The following is an 8,607-nucleotide window of genomic DNA, read 5'->3' on the forward strand; positions in this document are numbered from 1 at the left end:
CTGTTTTTTTTTTTATTGGCTAAAAACGGCTTCATCATAATTAAAAAAAAACACCTGGATTGCTTTGAAAATAAATCAAATTATGATCAGAGTGGGACTTTAAAAGATTAAAACATGCTGGAATGATAGGAAAAGGTAAGTACTTTGAAAAGTCGGCCTTGAAAGGGAAAACAAGCGTTTCATTTTAGCCACTGGGTTTGTATAAAAGAAGGGATGAAAAAAATGAAAAGTATGGAGCCAAACCAGGGTCATAAAGATTTGAAACCCAAATAAAACAACTTTAAAAGCTGAAATATTGGTGTTAAGCTAAAATCAAAATTAAATTGAAACTTTCAGCAATTCTAATGTAAACTTAATTATTTACAGGTTCAAATTGACTGATTTTAAGTTTCAAAACTCTTAATTTTGGTTTCAATTCTTTTTCTCACTTTAAAGTCTTTTTATTTTATTTTTTTCAGTTTTGAATCTGAAAGTTTCAGGTTTTAAACTTTTGGCCCATTTTTGGGTGTGTGGGCGGGGCTTAGATAAAGGCCCAATCAGAATGATGAGCTTCCAGCTTGGTGCATTCACAGACAGTGGAAATTCGGACAATGACTCCCAGACTATAAAAACACCAACTAACTATCCAGGTGGTCGTCATGAACAAAGTGGCCACAATAAACACATATTCATCCTTTACAAGTCATTTAAACTGTCTTTTGCAATAGAAACTGCTCCAATCTTTGAAGAAGCCGCCTCAAATGTCAGACATCTGAAGGTAACATTTCCTACTGGCTTTTGAATGTGGCATTTCACCTGAACTGCACACTGTTCGTGTGAAATGCCTAGAAAAGCCTAAAAAATATTTCTTTAAAAATGATTGATAAAAATATATAGTTTCATGTTAGATTGCAGAAAATGTAAATGCTTAAAAGTTTTTTTTAAGTTAACACCAATAATTCAGCTTGAAAGTTGTTTAATGTGCGTTTTAAATTTGTATGACCCCAATGTGGCTCCATAGAAAAGAGGAACAAGCTACTAAAAATGACGAGCATAGAGAACCTCGTTAGGAAAAATCATTGTTAAGAAGATGAGCACTCAGCTGTTGGACAGGACAAGTTAAAAAAAAAAAAAGATGAAAACTAGACGAAAAGTTTATACATTTCTGTGGCATTGTGGAATGGATTGATAAGTATTGATAAAAGCAACATTAAAAAAAATACCACCTGAAAATTTAAGAAAAGTGTAAATAAGAAATTTGGAAAGCGTAATGGGATATTATGAACTGGGAAGTTGTTTTGGTACCTAAATGTTTTCTGTTATTGTTTATTAATTTTGTCTTCTTTAATTCGTTTGTGTGAAGAACGATCTATGTTAAGGTGTAAAATTGAAAGTTTTATTTCACCCACTCCTTTTTTTGAGCACTTTATTGTTTTATGTTTGATTGTTAGGTCATATTATTTGATTAGTGTTTAATAAGTAAAATTACATCCAATAAAAAATGTAAAAAAAATAATTAAAAAAAAGGCTCTGGATTTTTAAAACCATCCCTGCAGGGTTGAAGTTGTGGACTTCCTCCAAATAAGAACTAAAGAAGGCAAAGCAGCTAAAATATCAGTTAGCAAACAGTTGCCCGAGTTACATACATTTCATAGAAATCAAAACCAGTCGCCACTCATATTACCCACCAACACCAGAAAAAGCAACAAAAGCCTCGATATCAAAGTCGGCAAAGCCACAAAACCAGCAGGCCTCAATCTAATCCAAGGCCAACTCTTAAAGAACATTTCTGTAGCTGTGTACTCACCTGACACCACCCAAACACCAGCCTTCCTCTTCTCCCATCAGCCTTTTTTGATCACCTGCTGAAGGCTCCTCCCCTAAACTCCCAGATACCTTAGCAAAGAGGTGACATTCTCTTGACTTCACTATCAACCACGACAGTGAGGAACTCAGCTACAACGTCTGCTTCTGTTTCTGAGGATGCACTCAGAATGAATAAGCGTTTGAAATTGCTGCAGCCTCCTGCAGTTTGCACCAGACAAAAGTGTTGAAACGTTGGATGAACAAAACAACCAGAGCTGTTGGGTTTTGTTTATTTTCTCAAATTGTGCTTCTGGTTTGGCTTGAACGCCCATTTGAATAAACTGGTGGAAATTAGATTTTTTTTTTAAATCTACACAGAGAAGACGAAAAAATGGAAACAAATAAGTCATGTTAGAAAGTTACAAACACATAAAACAAAAACAATATCTGTCTAGACAGACGTGGATGTTTGCTTATTGATAGAGGACTGTAGGACTTCTTTGTGCTTTTTCCCTCCTGTTTGTTTTCTGTAAAGTTCATATTTTCCTGTGGGATCTCTGGAGAAATGTGAACAAATCAAATCAAGTTGAGAATCTTTCAGACGATAGGTTTGGTTTGATTGCTAGTGGCAGCCAATCAACTTAAATCTGGCTTCCTGGTTCTTATATTATCAGACACGGGTTGACATCTTCTGTCAGAGTCGTCATCAGACGGTGTGACGTACACAAAAACAACATAAAAACAACACCACCATCTGATGACGACTCTGACAGAGACGGAAGCATGTTTGTCGAAAGATGTCAGGCGTGTGAAAACTGTCATGGTTTGAGTTTGTTATGTTTTGTTTTTCGTTTTAGTTCTTGTTCTGTCTTGTTTGGTTCTGTTTCCTGATTTATTTCAAAAAAGGTTTCCTGTCTTGTCTGGTTTCTTCAGTTTTACTTCCTTTGGTCCCCATCAGCCCTGATCGTGTTCACCTGTGTCTTGTCTGCCCTGTCTGTATTTAAGTCTTGTCTTTGCCTTCCTCCCGTGCTGGTCCATTAGCTCTGTCTTGGTGTTCTTGTCATCCTGTTCCTCGCCACGCTCTTGTTCCATGTTCCTCGCCACGCCAATGTAAGTTTTTGTTTTGTATTTCCTGCTCTGCAGCGCCTTTTGTTTAATTAAACCCTCCAGTCCCTGAACTCCGTGCCTCCGCCTCTGCATCTGGGTTCTACCGGCTCTCGAGCCACCCCCCCGCCGTGACAGAAAACACAACCCGTGTCTGATAGTAGAATAACCAAGAATTCAGTTAACAATCACAGACACTATTAACATTATTGCACAACCTAAATCCACTTAAATATTTTGTGAAGGTGAAACTTCTTAGGTTTGTAAACAATGTAGACAATTGGGTCATTATTTGTAATGTACCAACCATCTAACAGACTTCACACGCATGTAACACCGATGTATAACTTTTAGATGTCACATTCAGATGACATAGTTAACACACAAGTGTATGCTGAGTTGTGTTTTCCTTGCGTGGTTCATTTGTAAGTCTTCCGTAGTTTTAACGTGTATCATTCGTGATACTGTACATCGGTGAAAATTTCACGTAAAGTACTACAACTTTTCTCACTTTTTCCACATGAGTTCACGTACGACCAATTTTCATCCATGCAATATGCGCAAAATGTTGGTGTAGGCTGTGTGACACAGCTGTGTGACTGAAGATGGTTCAAAGGGCGTCAACACTGAAGCTATAGGCTGTGTGACACAGCCTATAGCTTCAGTGTTGACGCCCTTTGAACCATCATACCTCTTCAACCGGATTCTAAAGCAGAGGAAAGAAACTTTGCATGTCACGTAAGCGTTGATGTTTTACTAACGTCTTTGTTTGAACGCTTTGTTTGAATTCCAATGGATTGAATCCATTGGATTCCATAGGAATCCATTGGAATTCAGACCCATACCATTAGACATCCTCCACCTAACTGTAGACGAGACTCAGCATCAATTGAGGACCAAACTCTTTCCTTTCCAGCAGAGCACATTTCCGCTTCCAAACCCCGTGACGGTTGAGATTATGTGAAGTCTGCAAGCTGCTGCTTCTCAACAGAAACCCATTCATGAAACTCCCGCCGCAGTTTTTGTGCTTTGTTTCAGTGTACTGATCCAAATATTTATCCTTCTGATACCTTAGCAGTAGCAGTCCCATACCAGGAAAAGGTTGTTTAGCCAAATGGCTTTTTGAACTTTCCTCCATGCTGGGCCAACAGAGAGGAAAATTCATCAACCATCTTAGTGTAAAGTTGCAGAAAAACTGGTCAAAATCAATGTGTTTCTGGCAACAACAACAATAAAAAAGATGTTTGCAATGACTAATATGGAGTGATATTTCTGCCACCACATTGCAAAAAAACTTACTAAGTTGCTTTTCAATTATTTTTTATTTTGCTTTCAAATTTTTTTTGCTTTCAAAAACTTTTTTTGCATTTGCAAAACACGTTTTTACATGCGTTGTGTCAAATCTAGCTTTTTTTTGCTGACTGCTCTGAGTGCGACTTAGCATGATAAAACTGCCACTATTGCCACCGCCCCAATTTTTTTCGCATGCATTCTGTGTCATCTCATTTTTTTCCTATCTTTGATTTTGTTGAGTTAAGTTTCAGTTTGACGTGACAAAGCTGCCATCAAACAGCTGCTGATTGGTTAGAATCTGGACCAATCAGGTATCTCTGTCTGATATTGACGGTGCTTGGAGGCAGACATGGACTTTGCCTCGGTTCTGTTTGTAAAGTAAAACCCAGAAGGAGCAGCAAAGCAGCTAAAATAATACAGGGTTGTGCATATATTGATGTCAGTGTAGTGACCAACGCGTTTAAAATGTCTGCAGAAAAAAAAATTGTCAGAAGAGTGAAATGCCATTTGTATCTGAACTATTGTTTTATTTTCATCAAAGCTAAGTCAAAGATAGGAAAAAAAGCGAGATTTGACACAACGCATGCGAAAACGTGTTTTGCAAACGCAAAAAAGGTTTTTGAGAGCAAAAAAAATTTGAAAGCAAAAAATTTTTTTTTATCAAAATAAAAATATTTTTAAATATTTTTATATTTTCATTTGCAACTTAGAAAGTTTGTTTGCAAGGTAGTGGCAGAAATATCACTCCAAATACTAATGGTATTTTTTGTCATGATAAAATCTCACATTTTTTAAGAGTGGTTGCTGCATGGTTTAACTTTGTGGATGACCTTTTTATATTCTCAAAGTAGCAGGGATTCCAGCTTTATGCAATATGTTGCTTGCCAAAAATAAAACTTACTGAACCGTTTGCCATCGGAGCTGTTGCAGACAACAGCAGAATACAGCTAAATTCACAACTTACGTTTGCTAGGATTATAAACGCGAGTATCGCTCACGGTGTTCTCACTGGACAAGCAAGGAGGGGCTTGTTCTTTATTTTTCTTTTTCTTTAACAACTGTTACTAGCGCATGTCCACCACCTACAGTTGGAAGAGCCTTGCTATAAAACGTCATAGCAGATTCGCAAATCTTGCTCCAGGCTTTTTCTTTTACAGCTATATTGCAATATATGAAAGACTTGGTGTCACAGAACTCCAGCCAGACACAAACCACAATGGTTGATTTCTCCTCCATCATCAACATTCAAACATTGACGCCATCCAAATGTCACTACCAGGTTCGAGTCCTTAATAGGTCATAGTTCAATGTGACTTTCAATGCACAATCAATGGCTTCGCATTTTTGTCAGCAGAGCCCAAAAACAGTCGTAGAAACTTGTGGAGCTGCACGTAAATGCAAGAGTTTTGAACTCAGAAGCCAAAAAACCCACGTTTGCATAGACTTTCATTGGAAGTTGTCGCTTGGACCTGCGTTGACGAGGGTGGCATGAATGAAGCGTAAAGCACACTCTTTGAACTAACTCTTTGGCAATAAAAGTAATTCCAACAGATTCTAATGTGGAGAGTGGCTACTTGTTGACCGAATCTAAATTCCTCCCCTACCCCTCTAGCTCCTTCCTATTACTCCAGTTGTAGGGGTATTTGAAGCTGTAGTGGTGTCCAAAAGTGTTTTTTTTATGAGGAGGAATTGTAGGGCCTTTGGAGTGGCCATCCCTCTTCTGGTACGGGGATCCACATTGAGGAGAAACGCATTTCTTCAAATTGGTATGCTCTGAAGCACAGAGGTTTACGAGCGCTAGCAGCCATGCGCTAACGTAGATGACCAGCAACTATTCATGACATCATCAAGTGGTAGTAACATCTGGATTTGAAGACACTATTTTTCTGCTCGAAGGACTAAATGTAGGGGTAGAGAGAAGCCGTAGGGGTAGGGCATGGATTTGGATTCGGCCATAGCGTTGCCTAGCAGCAAAAGGACTCTTTTTTTCTTTTCTTTTTTTTTACGCCATACTCTGCTGAAGAAGTTGATTGTGCAAACACTCTAGTTGTCTATCTGTGCAAAGCTGCTTCTCTGCGCTTCAGAACCTGTTGGAATTACGTTAATTGCGTGACTTAGCCGAAAGCTTCAGTGCCAACTGGTGAATGTGCGAAAACAAAAACAAAAACGATCACCTATTCATCAAAACTCCTCAGTCCCCTTCCATCTTTGGTACCTTTTGAGGTCTGTAAATGTCTCCCCCATGACTTTTTTTATGTCCCCACCTTCGCTCCTCTCTTGCTTACTTCCTATGAGCAGGCTAATCCCGCAGAGGCTATTTCCTAGCCTAATCTCGGATGGCTTTTCCAGGTTAACATGGGAATCTTACTCAGTACAGGGTTTCAAAAGTGAAGTGAGTTCCCTAAATCTTTCCCTTCACCCCCCCTGGTTTTGCTTTATTGCTTTATCTCCTCTCCTCAGCGAGCCTTCAGCCCCTCGAGGTTGGGGATCATGCCCAAGCTCTCGGCTCGGAGGCAGCGTAAAGCCTTCAAGATTAGGAGGGCCACCGTTGGTTCCCATTAGGTGCCACCCCTTCTCTTCCCCCTCCCTGTATAGCCGAGCACCTCGGCCCCACTCCCGCCCCATCAGCTGGAGCGGCATCTTCTTTTAATTGTCCCCATCTGAGTGCTGGTGAAGCTCGCGCATCCGTGATCGGACGGTGCTAATTGCATCGCCATGCGTCCCTTTACTGCAGGCCGTGGAGGTGTCCTGCTGTCTGAACCGTCATTTTTAATGCGGCCCTCTGCCCTACACATTATGAATTTATGGCCTTGTGATCATATATGTGCATACTATCATTACCCACATGTTAACTACATCATTTATGGTATCTGCACTCGTGAAAGGACTGTCTTCAAAAAGACGAAACATTTCCATTATGCCAGCTGATGCAGTTTTTATTTTCCTGTTGAACTATTATTTATTTAAAAAAAAGAGTCATGTAAAATAAATTAAGTCAATCAGTATGTGTAATCCTGTTGTAAAGTTGGACTGTTCTCTATGACTTACTTGTGTAATAAAGCCCCCTGGTGGTTATCTAGTGAACTGACATGACTCCACCCTTAAACACAACATCTCTGGTGTTAAAGGGTTAAATAAAGGTTGGCAGTAGCTCCTCCCACATGTGAATTCTTGTGTGATTCATGAACACAAGTTGTTGCGCAACTAGTACGTAAAGTGTGCAAAGAACGTTACATTTACATGGAAAAATATTTGATGACAGGGTCTTTTATTTTGTTGTTATAGCTGTAAAGGCTGCGTCACGCAGCCACTATGTATATTTTGCGCATTTTTGCCCCATTTAAATTGCATTCTTTTGTGATACATGCGTGATGTACGTATTTCGTAAGTTTTTTCTGCTTTCGTCATCCGTCGATGTGTGCAGGGGTCCAGCGCACCGACAGGTCTTTGCGTGAATTTTAGTTTTTCTTTTTGAGAATTACGCAGTTTATGCGCATTTTAGGTCGTTTATACACGATTATTGCATGAATCTTACCAAGTTGTGTATGATTTTTGCGAGATGCTCACGCAAATTTGTGGCTTTCCACGACCGTTCCACGTGTGTCTAACTGACTTTTCATGAATGCACCACCGATGTATAACTTTTATATCGTGAATACAGCGCACATATCACATTAATATGACGTCATTGACGCATGAATCACTCATGAATTTCATATAAACAACACAATGATCACACACGGTTCACGTTCTACGTTGATTTACGTGTTCTTTGTTTTTGTTTTTTTCATACTTCTTCCGTATCACAACTTTTCAGAATCAGAATTACTTCGTTGATCCCACACGTGGGAAATTTGTTTGTTACCATAGCAACTGACAGCAGAGGGGGAAAAAAAGACTAAGAATAATATAAAAAACAAGAACAAAAAAAGTAGCATAACTACAAACAGTAAGGGTGTTATAATTTTTTCACTTTTCCCCATTTATTCACGTAGGATGTATTAGCAACATGTCTGTAATGGATGTGTGACACAACAGTAACAAAATTGGACTTTAGTGACGCAAAACAGTAATTAATTTTTAATTTCTGGACACTTTTCTTTTGCTAGATTTTAAAGCTTCGACTCAGTCGATCCGATGACCTCAAAACATAATATTTGTTGTCGCAGTTTCATATTTAACTGATTTACTTAGCAATTAACGACAAGTCGTGAGGTATTTTTTTTATTTAATGATTATTTTGCAAGAGATGTTGGTAAAGACATACTAAATTGGAATGATGACCTAAATTGCAAAACAATCCATTTTAATCAAGCAGAGCTGTGCCAAAAAAATCAACACTTTGCATCTAATGAAGCCCAGAGCAGCACTGTGGGCGCCGTCGCACCGCCAGTGTCTGCGTGGCTCTCAGCGCCGGTGTACACA

This window comes from Oryzias latipes, chromosome 18 (genome assembly GCF_053564925.1).
Source record: "Oryzias latipes strain Hd-rR chromosome 18, Olatipes_Hd-rR_3.1".
In the NCBI taxonomy this organism is placed as follows: Eukaryota; Metazoa; Chordata; class Actinopteri; order Beloniformes; family Adrianichthyidae; genus Oryzias; species Oryzias latipes.